This window comes from Engystomops pustulosus, chromosome 4 (genome assembly GCF_040894005.1).
Source record: "Engystomops pustulosus chromosome 4, aEngPut4.maternal, whole genome shotgun sequence".
Taxonomy (NCBI): Eukaryota; Metazoa; Chordata; class Amphibia; order Anura; family Leptodactylidae; genus Engystomops; species Engystomops pustulosus.
The window spans coordinates 62,580,472-62,604,181 of NC_092414.1; the positions used below are offsets into that span (position 1 = coordinate 62,580,472).

The window sequence follows — 23,710 nt, forward strand, 5'->3', positions numbered from 1 at the left end:
CTCTGATCCCGTGCTGCCCGTCCTGACCTCTTGTCCCCGTCTACAAGATAGCCTGCCTTTCCTGTACCTCAACCTAGGCTGCCACCACGGACAAGACGCGCCTGTGGAATGACCTGGTGGTACCGCGCCGCAGCAAGACCAACCTGCTTTGTGGAGGGCTTTGGTGAAGACAGGGTGCCACTTAAATTCCGGTCCCAGGTGTCGACTTGTGTCATTGTTCACGGTGGTTCAGAGGATCCACTACCTACAATCCTGACACTTTTATTCTAATATGACATTAGACAGCTTACAAATCATACAGAGACTTCCATTTTCCCCCTGAAACTTCTAAATTGTAATTTTTTTTCTTTTTTTTAATGGGTTTGAAATATAAATAAACATAATCCCCTTATGAATCCCCCCATTTTTATTTTTCACCCTGAGAGCTGCCTACCCTGTTTCCCCTAAAATAGGACATCCCCCCAAAATAAGATCTAGTACAATTTTGTTCAAGCTTAGAAATATAAGACCTCTCCTGAAAATATTACCTAGTGGCAGTCCTTGCTACAGTTGCCGCTACAGTAAATCCAAGCCCCAGTTCACACACAAATCAACACCACCTATTCTGCCAACTGCGGATAGTGTGACATTTTGGCACGGATGTTACAGCAACTCTTTAGGAGCAAAAATTAAGACACTACTGTATCTTATTTTCGGGGAAACATGGTAGTAATTAAAACAAAATGGACATGAAATTTACAATGGTCTAATTTGTAGGTAATACATTCATTTAGCCCTAAAATTTAAACATTACCAAAAGATAAAAGGAGAAAATACATCTTAAAATTTGTACTGCAATTTCTCCCGAGTATGGAGACTCCCCACATGTGGATGTTATTTGTTGAATGAGGCACAGAAGGGAAGGAGAGCCCTGCAGTCCTATAGAACTTAGATAGCCTAATAAACATATTTTAGTTATTCTATAGGTCAATATGATTACTTAGATATTTTTTCTTATGTTTTTTTTCTTTTACTAAGTTTTTTGTCTACAGATCCAGTTGATGGTGATGCTGCCAAGGCTATGACCAGTTATCTGTGAGTGTGAGAATTAGAAAGAAAGACAGACTGACAGTCAGGGAGAATAGAAGCCCCTCCTCCAGGGCCGGATTAAGGTTGGTGGGGGCCCCTGGGCGCAAAATATGGTGGAGGCCTCCATTGAACGTAGTCCAGACAGGGAACAGCAATCACTATATACAGCTCCCCCAGCAATCGTTATATACTGCTCCTCAGAAATAACTATATACAACTCGCCCATCAATCGCTATACACAGCTCCCCCAGCAATCGCTATATACTGCTCCTCAGCAATAACTATATACAGCTCCCCCAGCAATCTCTGTATACAGCCCCCCAGCAATCACTGTATATAGCCCCCCAGCAATCACTGTATACAGCTCCCCCAGCAATCACTATATACAGACCCATATAATAACTATATACACCCCTATAGCAACTCTATACAAACCCCCTATAATAACTATATACACCCCTATAACTATATACACCCCCCATAATAACTATACACGCCCCCCATAATAACTATACACCGCCCCATAATAACTATATACAGTCCCCCTATAAAAACTATATACACACACCCTATTACTATATACAGTCCCCCTATAACTAAATACACACCCACTATAATAACTATATACACATTCCTATTATTGCTATATACACCCCCCATAATAACTATATACACATTCCTATTATTGCTATATACACCCCCCATAATAACTATATACACATTCCTATTATTGCTATATACACCCCCCATAATAACTATATACACATTCCTATTAATGCTATATGCACCCCCCGTAATAACTATATATACATTCCTATTATTGCTATATGCACCCCCCATAATAACTATACACCCCCCCATAATAACTATACACAGTCCCCCTATAATAACTATATACACACACCCTATTACTATATACAGTCCCCCTATAACTAAATACACATCCACTATAATAACTATATACACATTCCTATTATTGCTATATACACCCCCCATAATAACTATATACACATTCCTATTATTGCTTATACCCCCCCCCCCCCCGTAATAACTATATTCACATTCCTATTAATGCTATATGCACCCCCCGTAATAACTATATATACATTCCTATTATTGCTATATGCACCCCCCCCCATAATAACTATATACACATTCCTATTATTGCTATATACACCCCCCATAATAACTATATACACATTCCTATTATTGCTATATACACCCCCCATAATAACTATATACACATTCCTATTATTGCTATATACACCCCCCGTAATAACTATATTCACATTCCTATTAATGCTATATGCACCCCCCGTAATAAATATATATACATTCCTATTATTGCTATATGCACCCCCCCATAATAACTATACACCCCCCCATAATAACTATACACAGTCCCCCTATAATAACTATATACACACACCCTATTACTATATACAGTCCCCCTATAACTAAATACACATCCACTATAATAACTATATACACATTCCTATTATTGCTATATACACCCCCCATAATAACTATATACACATTCCTATTATTGCTATATACACCCTCCGTAATAACTATATTCACATTCCTATTAATGCTATATGCACCCCCCGTAATAACTATATATACATTCCTATTATTGCTATATGCACCCCCCCCATAATAACTATATACACATTCCTATTATTGCTATATACACCCCCCATAATAACTATATACACATTCCTATTATTGCTATATACACCTCCCATAATAACTATATACACATTCCTATTATTGCTATATACACCTCCCATAATAACTATATACACATTCCTATTATTGCTATATACACCCCCCATAATAACTATATACACATTCCTATTATTGCTATATACACCCCCCATAATAACTATATACACATTCTTATTATTGCTATATACACCTCCGTAATAACTATATACACATTCCTATTATTGCTATATACCCCCCCATAATAACTATATACACATTCCTATTATTGCTATATACACCCCCCGCCCATAATAACTATATACACATTCCTATTATTGCTATATACACCCCCCGCCCATAATAACTATATACACATTCCTATTATTGCTATATACACCTCCGTAATAACTATATACACATTCCTATTATTGCTATATACCCCCCTATAATAAATATATACAATTCCCCAATAATAACTATATACTGTCCTACATAAAATACTAAAATTGTGCTCACCCTCCATCCTTCCCACGATGCGCAGCGTCCTCATCCTCCCTTGCAGTGTCCGGTGGATGTAAACAAAAATGGCGGCGCCCTGTTACAGACGCGCCATGAGTCGCGGCGCGGTGACGTCACGCGCTGTGACGTCACACTCTGCGTCGTCACCGAGCGGCAGGGCGCCGCCATCTTTATTTACTTCAATCGTCTATGGCAGAGCAGGGAACTTATTGTTCCCTCACTCTGCCATAGATTTAAAGCAGACACAATGGCGGGATTCGGCCTGCGGCCGCGGAGGCCCGGCAACGAATACATGGTCGCCCGAATTTGGTGGGGGCCCCTTTAACAGCAAAGTTTTGGGGGCCCCGGGGCTCGCGCCCCGCGAGCCCCCCTATGATCCGGCTCTGCCCTCCTCCTTTGGGGAGCTGCTGGGGGTAGAGACAGAAACACAGGTGACACGTGTTGCTTAGTGCTCCATCTCATTCCCCTCAAAGCATTCAAATCATGTTTATATGATGCCATATAAGTCCTTTACATAAAGCTGATGAGAAAGCTAGAATGTGCAACTAATTATAAAGATAGTCTAGTGACGGGGAAGTGTCTGCCATGGGTGCGCCCGTGATCCATGTCGCGGATCGCAGGTGAACCCGTGCTATGCTGCCTGCTGGTCCCTGTCCCGCTGCCCTCACTTACCTTTCCTGGCTCCTGTCTGTGCTCCGGCTCCCGGTGTGTAGGCCACACGCTCCTTCCCTGCAGTCGTGCGCTCCCAGCGTTAGGGGGAGCGTGCTCGGACTTCTCAAGCCTTAAAGGGCCAGCGTCCTGTGCAAGAGAAAGCCCATTAGCTTTTCCAGACGCTTTCCCGTCTTCCTGTGTGTCTCCAGCGTTCCCATAAGCTCCTGGTGTTCCTGTTTCCAGCGTTACCAGGGTACCTCCGTGTGCTCCTGCCATCCTGTCTCAAGTCTTCAGTTTTCCTCCGTGCTCCCTGCTGTGCCTCCCAGGGTTCCAGTCCAGCGGTGTCTTTAGTCCATGCCAGCGTTACCAGTGTTCCTCTGTGTTGCTGCTGTTATCCCAGGCTTGGACTGTTTCCTGCACATCCCTGTACCTTGGCTGCCACCGTGGGCCTCATACAATCTTCCGCGGTCCAGAGGGTCGACTGGCCCACACACTCCTCCCTCCGGACTCTTCCCATAGAGACTTTTAGTTCTGTTGTCTGTGTGACCCGTAACAGTGTCTTGCCAAAGAGTCCAGTTACAGCTGTCATGCAAAGAGTTGAATAATCTATTCTAAGGCAAAAGCTCATTGGCTGTCAATAACTGTGTTCAAATACAATTATTAATTAATTTGCATTCACAATGGCTTGTGGGGCATGTTGTACTTTGCACCAGTACCATTCTTGAGTAGATATGTTTTTGTCGGATGAAATAGGTAAAAATCATTATTTTTGGTGATTTTTTATGATGTTTATCATGCAGGTTCCATCTTGATTTCTTTTTATTCTGGATTCTGATATGGATGCAGTGAAACAATATGTGTGGGGTTTGTGTTTTGATTTTGTCTTTTTTTTTTACATTGTATGTCATTTGATAATGGAGCTTATGGACATTTTTATTAATTTATAAATTTTTTTATTTACAAACATTTTTTAATTTTTTTACATTTTTTTAAGTTTCACTTGGGACAGGAACAAGCAGTCATCAGTTGGTGAAAATACTCTGCAATACTGATTTTATGGTATTAGCTAAGTCAGTCTGTGCACACGCATAGGCTGACACTGAAGGTGCCACATTCCTGGGGTTGCAGGTTAAGCTCCCTCCGAATGCAGGTGTCAGCTGTTAGGTATAACTGAAGCTCCATGTATATTGATGCCGGTCTAGTTCCGATGACAAACTGAACCGGCATCAACTCAATGGCGGATATATATGTCACTGAGTGTCAATCAGCTGAGCTCAATGATGAATATATCCGCTGCTGAATGTGAAGAGGTTAAATATTCTGCGTGCTGTAAAGAAATTCCAATCCAAATCTTGTTGAATTGACATGTGCGTAAAGCACTTTATAATATTTCCAGATATAATTCTTCAAGCAATTGCTTTCTTTATTTTAGAAAATGTCAATGTTATCTTAAACCCCTTAATGACTGAGTTTATCTCTTTTCAAACATACTGGGTGTTTGTTGCATTATGCAGCAAACACCCACCGGTAACACCAGTGATTGGTGCTGACACCTATCTCTTGGTTTAACCTGTTAGATGCCGCCGACAAAGCTGCAGGCAGCATTTAAATCCTGCTACATCGTGAGTAGTATTGCAGTTTATGGTCAGAACCACTAGAGGATCTAGAAGTACAGTATAAAAATCTTTTTTAAATAAGTAAAATATTAAACCATTTTCCAATCCCCGCTCTTTCCCTAGAACTGATATGAAAATAAAGAAAAAGAATCATAAACATGTTAGGTATTGCCCATCCCAAAACTACTGATCTATCATACTATTCAAACAGTTATTACCAGTTGTGAACCCTGTAACAAAAAATAGTGCCCAAATATCGGATTCAGCAGTTTGCAAATTATAAAAATTGGAATAAAATAATCAATAGGTTATGTAGTTCCCAAAATAGAAGCAATGAAAATGTCAATGTTAAAGTATTCATACTTCATGGTGTAGCTACCAGATCCAGAAAATATGGATCTGCTAGCTACCACTGTTATACCACCCATGACTAAGGGTGCGTGTAGCACCTGAAACGCGTAGGCTTGATCCCGCACTTTTGTAATGACCGGTGTTGCCATTGGGTTGTCATCTTATATTTTAATCGAGAGAAAAATAAAGACTGAACAAGATTTTAAACGAGCCACGCTGGTGCCGGAGTGAATTTGTTTTTCGTTTTCCTATGTTATACCACTATATTTGGTGCTTGTATGTATAGTATATAGTATATATGTATGTATGCGGCCAGACATTGGAAGATGGTAAGCGGACCCCCTTTCTTTAAATGGGTGCAGGACCTTCATCCATCATTTATTAATGACATATCCTGTTCATATGTGAAAGATACCAAAGAAGAGGATACCCCTTTATGCAGCTGACTTTCTTGGTTCTCTGGGGTAGGACTTTGAAGTGAAAAAAAGACAAGAATGAAAAATGCTCCCTTATTCTTTGTGTTCCAGATTAAAGTAAGCGAAACCCAATGGAAATCTGCTTATGTGCAACTAGAAAGTGTTTTGGTAAGTTTTCTTTTAGACACAAGGCCTTCAATGCATCAATTTTTAGCACAAATTCCGTTTTCTGGTGCACAACATTAGTTATGATTTTATATAGTGGTGCACAGCCATTAATAATTTGATACACCAAAATAAACGTCAAAAATAAAACAAAAATCAGGGAGTGGTGTGGAAGATTATATAAATTTATATTGGGAAATCTCCAGCTCACCTCCTCCCCATAAAAGCCTGCTGCACAAGGAGAGCACAGTCCTTCTTTGCTTCGGAAAAAAGCACGTGCCAGCTCCAAAATTCAGTGCCAACTATTTTATTGTATAAAATCACATTATAGCCTTAAGATCTTAGACCACAATAAAGATCACCTGTTTTAGGTGCAACACATAACTTTATTCATGACTGCTCTACTGAGGTCCAGCTGACTTATGCTGGACGTTCTACTCTGAGAAACGCCCCACAGAGAAATCCAAGCCAATAGTTACCATGATAAAAGCATTAAACATACATAGAATCTAAAATATAAAATTTCCTTAATAGCTATGACTAACAATATGACAAAATACTGTACATTTGCTTGAGCTTTAGTGTGAAAACAATAATCGTGTAATAATTACACATAGATAGTATAATATTCCTTATTCACACTGCTTACAGATCTCAACTATTAACTCCTTAGCGCTCCTTCACGTAATATTATTGCATGGAGCACTGTAACTTAGCACACCATGCAGTAATAGTACATCATGGAGCTGAACCGGCATCGGAACACTCGTTAGCACTAATCTACCGCTGACATCGCTACTCTGATCCCAGGTGTTAACTCTTTAAATGCCGTGTCCAATGCAACCACAGCATTTAAATGCAGGTAGGAGATTCCCTGCCGATCGGCACCACAAATTGTGTCAAAAGCAGGTCAATTATATGAATACATGCAGTGAACGTGTCTGGTTTGGAGCAAGAAAAAAAGACAAGTGTGAGGGATGGGAAACCAAGATTACTGCAAAACAAAAACATGGGATCACCCGACAAAAAACTGATGTAACTACATTAATCCGTTCCCCCAATGGACTGTTATGTATACTGATTAACTACAATCTTTAGTATGTGCTAGACAAGATTTGTTGTTTTAAGACTATTGATACATTTTCTCTTTTCCTTACCAACTTTACAGGAAAAAACTGATTGTGATGTTACCCCGATCACAAATGGCATAAGGATTATGGTAAAAGTTTGTATTTTAGACAAGTTTTGTATTTAAAGACAACTATGAAAATAACATTATTCTATGTTTGCAATTTACACCAATTTTCTGCAATAACTGTAACTATCCCCTTAAAAATACTTGCCCCATCAGGTAGGGTACAACATTTTCTTTCTAGAATTCCCTCAGTAATGTAAAATATCACCCATTTACCCATAAAACAACTCCCCCAATGTCAAGTCAAAATGACCGGAGAAAAGTCATATTTTGCCTGCAATGAATCATGTGTAGAGGCTGCAGGGGGTGTGCCGCCATTTTCAAAAGATTCTTAATTTGTATATGTGATTCCATCCAAATGGCAAAATAATTAACAGTACAGAAAGTTTGCATTATGTTGACATCATTTTTTAAGGGATTTTTTAAAATGTTTTTGAAAATTTCCCAAACTGGCTCATTTCAGAAACTGCACCCCTAAAATAATCCAAACCATCTTTTAGGAATGAATACATTCATTTAGCCTTAAAACTTGTACATTCAAAAGGAGTTAAATAAAAAATTCTCTAGGGTGTGTGAAAGTGATCCAAAGTTACATAATCACATAAAGTGACATATCTCAGATTTGAAAAAAAGGGCTCTGTCGGGAAGGTACAAAATTGCCAAGTCTTAAAAGGGGTTAAACTTTATGGAGGATCTGCTAGGCCATGGTTACAAAAAACACTGGATTTCTGTGGCCATATACCTATTGATATTGGGGTGGAAATCCCATAGAGCTCCATCGATAAATGAATGGGTAATTGAACTGGAAAAATGAAAAAATTTTGAAAAAATTTAATTGTGTGAGAGGAGGAAAGGGGATTTATGGCATAAGAAATGGTTGGTAGACGAGTGAAAGGGGGAAAAGGGTAAGCTGGAAAAAAGGGGAAAAGAAAAGGAAAAGTTGTGGGTTTTTTCTCTCTCTGACCAGAGAGGGGCGGGATGGTGGTAGGAGGGAGGGTGGTCTAAGGATATACATTGGTTAATGTACAATGTCATCCTATTTAATATTTACAATGTGTAATGTACAAAAAATTAATAAAGAAATTTAAAAAAAAAATAAATGTGATTTTATGATACATTCTCAACCAATTGTTTTGCTGCACATAAGTAGTGAGATGTATTATCATATGCAGTATCATATTATCATAGTATATAAGCTCAACATTTAAGATTTAAGCAAATATTTTTTCCCCATTATAACCCGTTATACTTTTGCTATCCAGAAAATCATCCAGGCCTCTCTTGAACATGTACATAGAGTCCAACATAACATCCTCTTGCGGCAGAGAGTTCCATAGTCTCACTGCTCTTACAGTAAAGAACCTTTGTCTATGGTGATGGTAGAACTGCCTCTCCTCTAGGTGTGGAGGCCATACCTAGGCACAGGCCTAGGTATAAAAAGATCTTTGGAGAGATCCTTGTACTGCCCGATCAGGTATTTGCACATTGTAATAAGGACTCCCCTCTGCCGTCTTTTAAAAACATAAAGGAAAATTGAAACGGCAAATTGAAATTTTATTGATCATTCATCACACAATAAATTATATTATGTGCAAACAAAAAGCTTTATATATGTCATGGTTGAACATAAAAACCTTTTCCAAAAAGGATTACATTGCAAATCAACACAGTTTAAAGAAAAATTGGTATTACTGTATTCGTATTGACCCAGAGAAAAAAAGTTTTTATGTTCTTTAGTTGCCACAATAAATGCAGTAACATTTAGAAGAAAAAAAACCTTTGCATTATACACAAAGACCAAGTTGCCAATTACAGCTCATGCTCACAAATTTGAATTGGATCACTAATGCATGTTGGGCATTCTTCTGTAAATTGAAATTGAATTTAATTAAAACATGTAATTTCAGGAAAAACAGGGAATCGCTGGTCAAGAAATCTTTTTGTTCATTACTGAGAAGTTAAGACCTGTATTGGTAAGTTATTTGCCTCATATACTATATATAATATGTGCTGTTATATATTTAAAATAGATTCTTATTCAGATTAATATTAGTTGTATATTGCACATTAAATAATATAACATTGGGGGGGGATTTATCAATATGTCACAGAATCTGCAAGTCTACAGCTAGAGCACCCTAGGCTTTTGTGGCGCCAGATTTATTACTGATAATAATAAGAGATATTACAGTCTAGTAATGTAAGCTGTCATTGCCGTAAACGGCTTTCTCTGCATATAACTGCATATTTGTACTGTCATTTATGTGTAATGTTTCCTTTATTCAGGCACTGTATGAGTCTACAACATGAAAGTTGTCACAGAGGCTCGGAGAATGATATGCTTACAAACCAATTCTTCACATAAGGATAGTAGCCACAATCTCTTCTCTGCATCTTTGATAAAGGCGTGCCTGAAAATATTACTTCCGGACATAAGACACATTATTGTATTATCCTCAACTATCACTGCCGATCATGTGATCGCATTGCTGGTTTGTTAAAATGTGTTGTGTGCATCAGTGAAAAACAGAACCTGTTAATATTTTCATGAATTTCTTTGCTTTCAGTAGACTAATAAAAATTCAGCAGAGCAAATAAAATATTTTTTTTGTGGCTTTTGCTTTATATTAACAAACTTCTTAGAGTCCAAAATTCCTTCTTGTATGAATATTATATCCCCTACAAGTCTGGAAACCACTTCCTACATATGGTACTAGAATCAAAATTCTTGGAGAATGGAAGATGAGCCCCTTCTACCTGCTTTCAATCTGCTATTTCAGGACCTTTGGATGACCTTCAAATGTCCTGAAATGGCTCTTGTGTAATGAGAGCAGGAACAGATGTATGAGGATGGGTGAAGGTCCTTATCAGTAAAAAATTTGGTGGTAAATGTTGGCCTATGTCGCAGGCCCATTTTTTAAATCCGCCCTATGTCACTATAAGTGCTTATAGCTTTGGAACACTATAATATATCCAGGGCGTTTTGAGATTATTTTCTCGTGAAACATTGTACTTCAAATTAGTTTACAAATTTGGTTGATGTATTTTGTGTTTAGTTCAATTCATGAATAAGCGAAATTTGGCAAAAATTTTTAATCTTTTTTTATTTTCAAAGTTTCTACTTTTGATGCAGATAGTCACAGCACCCAAATAAATTCATAACTTACATTTGCTAAATGTCTGCTTTATGTTGGCATGGTTTTTTAAGATTCCACATATTCTACTAGAATGTTATGAGGCTCAGAATTTGGGTGCCATTTTTCAACTTTTTAGGAAAATCACCAAAACCTGTATTTAGATGGACCTGCTCAAATTTTAATTGACTGTGGGAGGACAAAATAATAGCTAGACTCGTTAATTACCCCAATATAGAAACTACACCCCTCAACATATGAAAAAGCACTTTTAAGAAGTTTGTTAACCCTTTAGGTGTTTTATAGGGGTTAAAATAAAATGGAGGTGCGGTCTACAAATTGTAATATTTTTTGACAATACAATCATTTTGGGTGGAAAATTAAACATTTGCAATGGATTAAATGAAACAAGGCTCCACTGAGTTTGATACCCAATTTCTCCCGAGTGCACTGATACCCCATATGTGGTGGTAACCTGGTGTATGGGCGCACGGCCGGGCATAGAATGGAAGGAGGCGCCATCCAGAGCAGATTTGCTATGTCACATTGTACAGGCTATAATTTTTGGACCTATAGGGGCTTATTTTTTTGCCACATGAGATGCACTTTTCTGGTACCTCATCTTGAAGCATCTATAGCTAATTGGTGAGATTTTATTAACTCTTTGTTGGTGGAGAGAATGAAAATCATCAATTTTTAGGACTTTTTTTGTGGTTTTTTTTGGCTGTTTACCATACCATAAAAATAGTATATTATTTTTATTCTATAGATTTTTTATTTTTTTCCCATTTTTACTAAGTAAAAAGTAATTAGGCGAAAATGTTGTCAATTTTAGCATCACCGTCTTTCATATACATAACTTTTTTATTTTTCAGCTGACAAATCAGGTTAAGGGCTTATTTTTTGCAAGAAGCATTGCTTTTTTTAGTGGTCTTATTTTAGAGTGAGTAACATTTTTTTAAAGGGTATTAATTAAAAATTATCTTTTTTTCGGAATGTTTTTTGAGGTTGTTTTTTATGGGGTTCACTTTGGGGATCTAATAATGATTCTGTTTTATTATGCAGATTGTCGCGTTTTTTTTTGTGGGGGGTTTTTGCCCGGCGTTTACCGTGCAGGTCCAGTAATGCTTCTGTTATTATACAGATTGTTACTGATGCGGCAATACCAAATATGTGTGTGTGGGGGGGGGTTATGTGTTTGTGTTTTCTATACTTTATCAAGCGTTTTTATGGGAAAGTTACATTTTAGGGGCTTATATTTTAATGTATTTATTTTTTATTCTAAACTTTATTCTAAACTAAACTTTAGTGTTTTTACCTTTTTACTTATACATACTTGAACTTGAACCAGCGATGCTCTGATCGCTGGTTCAATTTCAATTCACTGCTCTACAATACTAATTCATTGTAGAGCAGTGTAATCTGTCTGTCATGTACACAGTTTACAGTCAGACCCGGAAGGGGTCTAACTGCAAAGAAGATTGGGTAGCCCCGGGCCACTTGGCAGACCTCCAGGCTGTCCAGAAGAGCATCGGACACGGGCGATCCGATCCATAGGGGGAAGACCCTTACATGCCGGGGTCATGCTCCAATGGCGGATGTTAGAGCACGGTGTCAGCTGTAGTATACAGCTGACAGTTGCTGCTTCTGGTGCCAGCTCCATTCGTGAGCCGATGCCAGAAGCGGGACGTTATAGAACGTCCCCCTGCGGAAAGTATCTTCCCGCAGGGACATACTATAAAGTCCGGGTGCGTATAGGGGTTAAAATCTATTATTGACAAGAGCTTAGAATCTATGAGAAGGAAGATAGTGCTTGTATAATGGTCCAGCCATTCTTATAGGTGTTCAGAATAGATAAAGTGAATGAATTAATAAATAAATAATGCTACATTATAAAACAAGTTTCAAAATAAAACCTATATGAATTTGGTATCTCCGTGATCATAATACCCCAAAGAATAAAGGAGAGGTGGAGTTAAGTGGAGGTGGAGCGCCCAGTGGAGTTAAGTAAGGTGTGAGGGAGAGTATACTGTGAGTCTTTATTTCTAACTGTGTGAAACACATCTAATTATTAGAAATTGATATGTGTTTTTACCACCTGTAGAGAGTGGAACTGCTTAGTTAGATGAAATATAAATATCCAGGGATTCAAGTTTTGAAAACATATCATCAAGAACAGCTTCACACTGCTGTGTGCAGAAGCTGAAACATGGACTACTATGATAAAAAAAAAAATTTTGGTTTATCTAGAGTGTCCATTTAAAATTAGGGAAACCTAAATATTTAGGAGCCTGTGGCCTCACTCAAAGACAGAAGCATCTCCAGAACCAACTGTGAGAAGGAGGCAAACGGTTTCAAATAAAGCTAGATCATAGCAACCCGCTTACTAAGCCATACACATAGGGCACCAATAGAATAGGGGCTTAAGGGTGGATAACCATGACTTTATATAAGGCCTTTAGCCTGCACAGAGACTATTGCACATCCACATCATAAAAAGCGATCTTCCACCAAGACAAATCATGGGCTATGATCGGCCCACAAGATGAAACATTACCCCTAAATCCCCAGAGCTGGATGAAGACCTAAAAGAGAAAAACATTACTGGAGAACCAAATGAGGATGTATATAACCAGCAAAGACGGTCAGAGCCCAATCTCCTGCATCAGCAGAAACTAAAATTGCATCAAAGGTTTACCTTCCTCATGAAAATGGATGCAACAGGGCAGGCCTTCCCCCAAAAGCAGAAAATGATGCTCAACAATCCCGGCCAAAAACATCAGTCACAGGAAAAAAAGTCCTCCTCCCAGCAAAAATAGTTAGCAAACAGCAAAGCCTCTGTTTAGGAACACTTGAAGGGAGGATTTGATCCATTTTCTTGTGGGCTTGTATTTTACGTTTTTCACTGTGTGCCCCAAATGACATGTCTACTTTATTCTTTGGGTCAGTGCAATCACAGGGATACAACATTTATATAGGTTTTATAATGTTTTATACATTTGCAAAAATTAAAACTTCCTGTACAAAAAAAAAATCTTCATTTTGCCATCTTCTGGCATTAAAGGGGTATTCCCATCTAGGCATTTAAATTTAATTTAATTCATTTGCCATATGTAAACATTTCTTCAATTGGATGTTATTAAAACAAAATGTCCCTGTGTGAAGATAATTTCTCATAAATGTAGTCATATGGTCCCTTAGAAACCAGATGGCTTCCTCAGATACGACCACCTCTCAATTTGGCAGCGGTGGCCAGACATGCGCTATCGAGTCCTGCCTGACCTCCTGGATTCAGCGACAATTACCACAGGACGGCTGTGTGAAATGCAGTAACTCCCGGACATTTCATATACAAAAAACTTTTTGTTTCTTTGAGCAATCACTCCAGCAGAGGTGGCCACATCTAGGGACACAGTCTTGTTACTAAGGGACCATATGACTACATTTATGAGAAATTATCTTCACCCAGGGGAATTTTTTAATGACATCTAATTTAAAAAATGTTTATGTATGGCAGATTAATGAATGTGAATGTGAATGCCCAGACGAGGATACCCCTTTAATTTTGATGATGCTTCAATGCTATGATTTTTAGCACTCAGAGGCCTGTATCACTTTTTATTGAATTTTTTATTTTTTTCAAGATGCCAAAAACTGTCATATGAGTTTTGGGTATCATTAATGAATTGTGTGCATTCTCTGCTTTGTTCATTAAAGATTTGAGGGAGAATTCATTAAGACTGGCATTTTCATGCCGCTCTTAAAATATCCCCCTTCTCTGCTTAGAGGCTTCAGCCTAGGGCGCCAACTCTGCCAGTTCTGACCTGTAGGGTTCACAACTCTACCCGCTCTCCATGTACCCGGCCTCTACATGCCCAAAGTGGCATGCAGGATGGAGAAGCCCAAAAACTGTCAGGGAGGGAGAGATTCATGTGCTTTGACCACCAAAAGCTACAAAAAAAGACATAATGAATCTCCCCCATCATCTCTGGAAAAATTCCTTTTAAATATTTATAGTCCACTGATCGGTAAAGACCATATGATGTGAATAGGTTGACAGCTTGATGATTCTAAAACTGCATTATGAACAGCCCTCACAGGATCTCCTTCCATCATTAAATCAAGAAAAGTAATATAGTTACATGAAATGTGTCCTGTGAATCCAGGCACTTTGACTGTAGTAATCTCATCATACAGTATTTGCTATCCATAGCCTCATTCCTTCTAAAATCAACTTTTAAATCATGCAAAGCAGCCAGAAAGGGCTGCAGGGGCATTCAAAAAAAAGGAGAAAAACATAGTTGTGTGTTCCTTCCATCAGTACGTTCCATATCATGGCTATGCTGGATGAAGAAAGCCACTTGTTCCGGATCCAAGGCAAGGTATGTAGAAAAAATAGAAAATTAAAGGAAATCCACACAAGCAACTGTTAAAAAGTAGAAAAAATCTTCAAAATTTTATTAGTAACATCTCAAAAAGTGACATCACAAGGGGGAAAGGAGTAGATAGAGGTGACGCGTTTCGGACAAAAATAGTCCTTAATCATACCTGTTGAAGGAAACATTATGATTGATTTTTATAATGGAGGAGAACGCCACCGGAAACAGAGTAGTGAGCGCGGAGGGGGCGTGTAAGGGGAGAGTTCCAAGGTGGATCACATGACACAGTCAGGAGAGGCGGCATATACATCATAGTATGGTACACCAGGTAAGGGTTAGATGTTTACAAAGGGGGTATATATAAGTAAATTTATTGATAAAATGTAAATAAACAAGCATGAGATCATTTCTATAATTCATCCCCTTAGGGAAGCAGGTATCTAATAGCATAATCCAAAATGCTTTGCGCACATGGAGTTTCTTTTTTCCATTGCCTCCTCGTTTAGTGGCTGCTATATGTTCAATAGCTACAACTATTTCATTGAACCCTTGTGGGAATCTCAGAAGTATTTAGACACTCCGGATATGTTTCGGGTACTTGTTATATTGTGTGGGTTAGATCCAGTGATGTGTTCCGCTATGCAGACTTTTAACTAATTAAGATGTCTGTGAATCTAGTAAGTGTGACTAGTAACATAGGAAGAAAAGTTAGTAGTTTTGTGCAGATATTTGAAAAGGTTGCATCTGCTCCCACAGCAGCAGACACCTACCTTGAAATTCAACCATGAATTATGCTGAATGTTGGTGTAATAATTTGGGGAAAGTATACTGCCTAGTGTGGGTGCCCTGGTTGATAGGCAATGAATACCTTTGTGTATTAATTTGTCCATTGTGGTATCCTGATATAGAATGGGTATGTACTTTTTTACAATATCAGTAATTTCTGAGTATTGGAGACTGAATTGTGTGGGGAAGACAGGTAAGTCATTGGATTTGGTCTTAAAAGTTTTTTCTAGTAAATAGTGAGAACGATCCCTACTATCAACAATATTGCTAGCTCTCCGACACAGTTTACGGTTATAGCCTCTCTTCTGTAATCGATTAGTTATAGTGTGACATTCAGTGTTATACAATTCAGGAGTAGAGGATGCTCTTTTGGCCCTAATGTACTCTCCTATTGGTAAGGATGACAACTGTCGGCTTTAAGAGATGTGTTGCCTGATGTGGGCTTACAATACAATCTAGGAACAATTTTAGAGTTGACATTGTCTCCTGTAAGGAGAATGTCTAAAAAAGGGACACTTCTCCACTGATGGTCAAATGTAAATTTTATAAACAAAATAAATTCTTTACAGTGGCACTTATCAATCCTTATCTTTCCAGTCATATGTGCTGCCACAAAAACCTTTACACCATAAAAAGAAAAATACTGTAAACAAGAATTTATATGCAGATTGTGGGCACTAAATAGGATCTGTCTCAGACTCTCTTTATAAACATTTTTTTTTAATTAACTTAATTATAAAACATACAACAATGCATACAATAATCAAAGAAATATAATGTCCTCAGTATGGTATTATAGAAAGATAGTATTTTAATGGGTAATCTGTAACAAGGATAAATCCCCTCTTTTTATTTATTCACCAAAACTTGAGTATTGTTGGCTTATAAATAGGTTGTCAGTAGCTATGGCTTGATCTACTGCAACCTTCTTTCGTGCCCACTTTCCCGGCTTATTTTGTTGGGAGAACCCCGTGCCATCTGACGCAGTGTTCTTTGTTCCAAACCGGCGTTCAGATGCTTCTTCCTCAGTGGCTTTTTTTACTTTTAAAATAAATAAAATAAAAAAAGGAATTAGAAAGTCTGTTGTATGCTGATCGAAGATGTCAAGGGCAACTCCTTCTTCCACCAGTTTCCTCAAATCTTCTGTGATGTGTTCAGTTGCAACTTAAAGGGAACCTACCACCCCGATTCTACCTATAAAGGTAGAAGGGGTGGTAGGTGGATGGATGGGACGTGAGGAGAGCCCTTTTTTGGGCTCATCCCCACGTCCCGGGTGTCTTTTACAAAACTTTATTGCAGCTATATGCTAATTTTTTTATGTCGCTACTGGGGCGTGGAGTGAGCGGAAATGAGGCTACTAGTCGCGGCTACTGCACACCCCAGTAGCCAAGTTACTCCGCCTACCAGGTAATCTTCGGCGCGCAGCTCCTGGTAGCTGCGCGCCTTTGTCCGGGTCCCCTGCGTTCTGCGCATGCAGAGTAACGTGGCTACTGGGGCGTGGAGTAGCCGCGACTAGTAGCCTCATGTCCGGCTACTCCACGCCCCAGTAGCCGCATAAAAAAATTAGCATATAGCTGCAATAAAGTTTTCTAAAAGACACCCGGGACGTGAGGATTAGCTCAAAAAAGGGCTATCCTCACATCCCATCCATCCACCTTCCACCCCTTCTACCTTTATAGGTAGAATCGGGGTGGTAGGTGCCCTTTAAGATATGTAGATTGATTGTTCAGCATTTTCTGGGCTTTGATGAGATAAAGTTCTTTATCAAAAATCACTATCGAGCCCCCATTGTCAGATAGTCGTATTTCAATATACAGATTTTGTTTGAGAACACTAATAGCCTTCCTTTCCTGGGGGGTGAGATTGGAGATTTGTTGTATGTTCTGACTGTGTGTTTCATATAAGGCTTTAAGGTTGTTAGTTGTTGGTATGTATCCATCTCTGGGATTCTAGACTCCATGGGGTAAAAAGACAGATTTTTTTCTGGAGACAAATTTGGTAGTATTATGAACTTCGGTATCAAGTCTAGAATTTGTATTAATTTTTGCCATGTAAGTTGATTTGTTGACGTATGTTATACTGTAAATCAAAATCCATGTTTAAGTTGAAAGTATTGTTTCCCAGTTCATTAACAAAACTATTTCGGTAATTAATGTCATCAGTATTATTGTCTGAATTATCTGTTTGAAAAAAAAATGTCTTTTAACAGTCAAGAGTCAAACAAATTTGTTGACATCACACAGTGTCTTAAACAAATCAAAATATCCTGTGGGCGCATATCATAATCCCTCATCAACTTTAAGTTGATGATTTGTAAAAGTACAGGGTTTTTTCGCTCATTTCTTGCTCTCCACCTTCAAAAGTCCATAACTTTTTGATTTTTACGTGTACAGACCTGTGTGAGGGCTTATTTTGTGCGTAACAAATTTTACTTTCCCATAATGTTATTTATTGTAATATGCCGTGTACTGCGAAGCTGAAAAAAAATTCCAAATGTGGAAAAATTGAAAAAAAAAACGCACGTCACGTTCTTGTGGGCTCAGTTTTTACAACATTGACTGTGCACTCAAAATAACACCTCAGCTTTATTCCTTGGTTCGGTGCAATCGCGGTGATACCAAATGTATATAGGTTTTATTGTGTTTTAATACATTTTCAAAAATTAAACGAATGTGTACAAAAAAGAAAAAAAAATTGCCATTTTCTGAAGCTAATAACTTTTTCATACTTTGACGCACGGAGATGTGTGAGGGGTCATTTTTTGCGAAATGAGCCGATGTTTGCAATGCTTTATGATTTTAAGGTCTGTGCAACATTTTGATCATTTTTTATTCCATTTTTTTTTTTGTGATGTAAAAAGGTGTTAAAAGTCACTTTTTGGCCATTTGGGCGCCATTTCCCGTCTCGGAGGTCACCGCTGGCCGTAACCGTTTTAATATTTTGATAGATCGGGCATTTTGGGACGCGGCAATACCTAATGTGTCTGTGATTTTTACTGTTTATTATGTTTTATATCAGTTCTAGCGAAAGAGGGGTGATTTGAATTTTTGATATTTTATAAATTTTTTTTTATTTTTTACACTTTTTTTTTTTCTTTTCACTAATTCTTAGACCATCTAGGGTACATTAACCCTAGATGGTCAGATCGTTCCTACCATATACTGCAATACTTCTGTATTGCAATATATGGCATTTTTGCAGCTCATCCATTACAATGAGCCATTGGCTCATTGTAACGAATCTGCAGAAGCCAGATAGCCTCGGGTCAAACAAAGACCCGAGGCTACCATGGCAACCGATCGCCGCCCCCCGATGATGTTCGAGGGCGCGCGGATCTGAATAAAGATGGCGACTTTTAAATGCGTCTTTTAACCCCTTAACGCTGAAGCCACTTTTCACCTTCCTGACAAGGCCCATTTTTTCAAATCTGCCCTGTGTCACTATAAGTGGTTATAACTTCGGAACGCTTTAACATATCCAAGTGATTTTAAAATTGTTTTCTCGTGACACATCGTACTTCAGGTTATTTGAAAAATTTTGGTGGTATTTTTTGCATTTATTTATGAGAAAATCAGATATTTGGTGAAAATTTGGAAAAAATTTTGATTTTTGAAATTCAAAATGTTCTACTTTTTCCATACATAGTCATAACTGCAAAAAAAACGTAATAACTAACATTCACTAAATGTCTAATTTATGTGGACATGGTTTTTTATGCATCCTCTTATTTTTGTAGGATGTTATGGGGCTTTGAACATTAGGTGTGTTTTTTCACATTTTCATAAAAAACGCAAAATCCTGCTATTGAGGGACCTGCTCAGGTTTCAAATCACTTTGAGAGACCTAAATAAAGGTAAACCCCATAAATTACCCCATTATAGAAACTACGCCCCTCAACGTACGTGAAACAACTTTTATGAAGTTTGTTAACCCTTTAATTGTTTTACAGGGGTTAAAACAAAATCGGATGCAATTTTGAAAGTAAAATTTTTTTGGCTAAATTAATATGTTTTTCAAAAAATGTACAAATTCTCAGTGGATAAAATACCAAAACGCTCCACAAAATTTGATACCCAATCTCTCCCGTGTATAACAATCCCCCATATGTGGTGGTAACCTGCTGTATGGGCACACGTCAGGGCATCGAAGGGAAGCTGCGCCTTTCAGAGCAGATTATGCATTGTCAAATTTTATTGGCTATACAATCTTTATTTTTTTGGCAATTTGGACATATAAGGGCTTATTTTCTGCGACATGAGATGCACTTTACAAATACTTCATTTTAGTGGGTCATTAGCTTATTGATGAGATTTTATTAACTCTTGAATGTATGGGTGAAAAGAAAATTGTCAATTTTGGTTTACTTTCTTTTCGTATTTTTTGGGGGTCGTACACCGTACACTAAAAATATTATATTATCTTCATTCTATAGGTCACTACGATTACGGTGATACCTCATTTATATAGTTTTTCATTTATTTTTACAATTTTACTGGATAAAAACTAATATAGAGGAAATCTCATTTGTTTTTGCATCGCCATCTTTTCGGAGACGTAACTTTAATATTTTTTGGTTGACAGAGCTAGTTTAGGGCTTATTTTTTACGTGTTGAGTTGTTCTTTTCAGTGGTACCATTTTTGCGCACATAACTTTTTTTGATCACTTTTTAGAACATTTTTGTGTAGAGATTTTATGAAAAATGTACATTTTTGGCGTGTTTTTCGGGTTTTGTTTTTACGGCGTTCACCGAGCGGGTCCAATAATGTTTCTGAGTTATTGTACGGATTGTTACGGACGCGGCGATACCAAATATGTGGGGGGTTTTGGCGATTTTGTGTTTTTTTCACTTTATTGCATGTGTATAGGGAATATTTGTGTTTAGGGGACTCTAACTTTATTTAATTAATTATTTTTATTAAAAAATTATTTTATGTATTGTTTTTAACATTTTTATTAACTTTTACAGGTTAGCTTGAACAAGTGATCCACTGATCACTTGTTCAAGCTCTTCTTCACATTACACATGCTCAGTGTGTTACAGCCGGGTCCTGTCAGAAGGCAGGACCCGGCTCCCGGCAGGAGGATCGCGCAGCCCCGGGCACCGGCAGTCCCGGGGCTGCGATCGGAGCAGCGGACCCCCCCGGTAAGCGCCGCGGGGGGGTCCGATTCTTCTGAAATGCCCCTTGCACCCCGCGGTCAGCGCGACCGCGGCGTGTCAGGGGTTAACACCCGCGATCGGAGAAATCTCCGATCGCGGATGTTAGAGGCAGGTGTCGGCTATAATATATAGCTGACACCTGCAGCTTCTGGCGCCGGCTCCGTTTAGGAGCCGGTGCCAGAAGCATGACGTAATAGTACTGCATTTTGCGGGAACGCACCTCCCGCGATGCAGTACTATTACGTCAAATGTCGGGAAGGGGTTAAATGCCGCCGGCGGCAATGAAAGGGTTAATAGCCGCGATCGGTGCAAGCACCGACTTTGCTTATTAACGGTGGGGGTTTGCTGCAATATGCAACAACCCCCACCCTTGTATGAAGAGGACTCAACCTGTGAGCCCTCTTCACACATACCCTGTACCTCTGCGCTGTAGAGCTACGGCGCAGAGCGTTAAGGGATTAAGTGAAAATTCATAAAATCAAAAATTAGTGGAAGGGGAGCATGAAAAAAATCACACATAACTGGAGCATAGCAATCAGGAAAAAAGGAGAAAAACATAGTTGTGTGTTCTCTCCCTTCCATTGGTACGTTCCATATCATGGCTGTGCTGGATGAAGCCACTTGGTCCGGATCCAAGGCAATTAAGGAAAAAATAAAGGAAATTCGCACAAGCAACTGTTAAAAAGAAGAAAAAATCTTCAAGATTTTATTAGTAACATCTTAAAAAGTGACATCAGGAGGGGGAAAGGGGTAGATATAGGTGACGCATTTCGGACAAAAATAGTCCTTGATCATACCTGTCAATCATGACTATCTTTGTCCAAAACGCGTTACCTGTATCTAATCCTTTCCCCCTCATGATTTCACTTTTTAAGATGTTACTAATAAAATTTTGAAGATTTTCTTCTACTTTTTAACAGTTGCTTGTGCGGATTTCCTTTATTTTCCTATTTTTTCTGTAGGGGGCAATACCTGACAAACTCCACTTTCACAGACTGTTATACTGTTTATAAGTTGTCTACACAGTGTAACAGCCTTTGAAGCTTCAGCGTTGAGGGGCACCTTGAGAAGATAGGTGGCAATGGATAATAAATATAAGATGATTACCACAGTCAGAGTGTCTAGATCTATGAGTAAGTGTTCCTGGTTTATCGTGCTTGTTTTTTTATGGTATATTTCCATTAAAGTTAAACCAATTATTGCTCAACTCCTAAAAATCTCTATTTTTTATGTGAGAACTTGCTATACAATCAATAGATGGTCTATAAACCTGCTATACCAGACAATGTGGGTAATTTCTCTGTTATGCTCCTGTCTTTTTAGGGGGGTTTTGGGCTTCTTTGATTTATCTTAAAGGGGTTATCCCACAAACTAACTCAATGCTAAGACCCCCACAGGTCACAAAAACTGCAATTTCCATCAGCTCCATAGAGATTAATGGAGCAGAGTGGTCATGCATGGCTCCATTTGTCTAACGGAGAGGCGAGTGGACTTAAACCTCGGGGTTAAACTTTTCTCCCTCTACAGATTTTGATTTATACAGGACATTACTTGATGTAAACAAATTTATTAGAAACCTAACGGTAAAAATGCATTTTTTGGACAAAACAAACAATGAAACATGTGATCTTTCTCATTCCCTTAGGGAAAGTGTAACCCCCTTGACACCATCTGATGACCCCTATATTGTTCATTTTGAAGATCAAATGAATGTTCTTTGTCTAAGAAGCCTGGGTAATGAATCTGCTGATATTGATGACAAAATCTCTAAGCCTTTTTTCACTAATAACCCAGACTTCTATCCAGCAATGTCAAGAAGTGATCATATGGATAGATTTCAGGATCTTGTTGAAAAAGAGCTTACTAAATTAAAGTCACAATGTGACTCCTTCCATGGTAAGAAGAATCTAACAAGCTCAGAGACTAAGCCTCTACAAGATCTGAGAAACAATACAGATTTGGTCATCAGAAGTGCGGACAAGGGGGGGTCCATTGTCCTGATGAATGCTACCCTATACAAAAAATTGAATGAATCCATGCTTAACGATGTTAGTACCTATCGTAAATTAAGCAGTGATCCTACTGCCATTTGTCAAAAAAACTTACAGAAACATGTGAATGAGGGTGTAGCTCTGGGAGTCCTGGATAACAAACTCAGCAAATATTTGGTGAATAAGTTTCCTGTCATGCCGGTCTTCCACTCTCTCCACAAGGTACACAAGGGAATTTTCCCTCCCCCCTGCCGACCCATTGTCGCAGGAATTGGTAGTCTTGGGGAGAGACTGGGAGACTGGCTTGACCACTATCTACAGCCACTGGTCATGGTAACCCCCAGTTATCTAAAAGATACAAAACATGTATTACAAATAATGGAATATATCAAATGGGAGAGTACTTTTAGTTGGGCGACTTGTGACGTAATTTCACTATATTCTTCAATTCCACACGAGCAGGCCATATTTTTTCTTTCCAGGCATTTGGAAGAATTCAGCACTTTCTCTGCTGAATTAAAGGAATTTATTCTAATGTCAACAGATTTTCTCCTTAAAAACAACTTTTTT

General features: G+C 38.5%; 2 protein-coding genes across 2 annotated transcripts in view; both read left to right on the plus strand.

The window, feature by feature from the left end:
• Positions 1-10,293, plus strand: part of LOC140126526 (ranaspumin-like) — a 96,216-nt gene extending 85,923 nt beyond the window's left edge. The window contains exon 15 of the mRNA XM_072146068.1: positions 9,978-10,293. The gene's annotated coding sequence lies outside the window, so the exon portion shown is untranslated. The remainder of the gene's footprint in view (positions 1-9,977) is intronic.
• LOC140126523 (uncharacterized) overlaps positions 1-23,710 on the plus strand; it is a 72,190-nt gene that overhangs the window by 2,876 nt on the left and 45,604 nt on the right. The window lies entirely within an intron of this gene.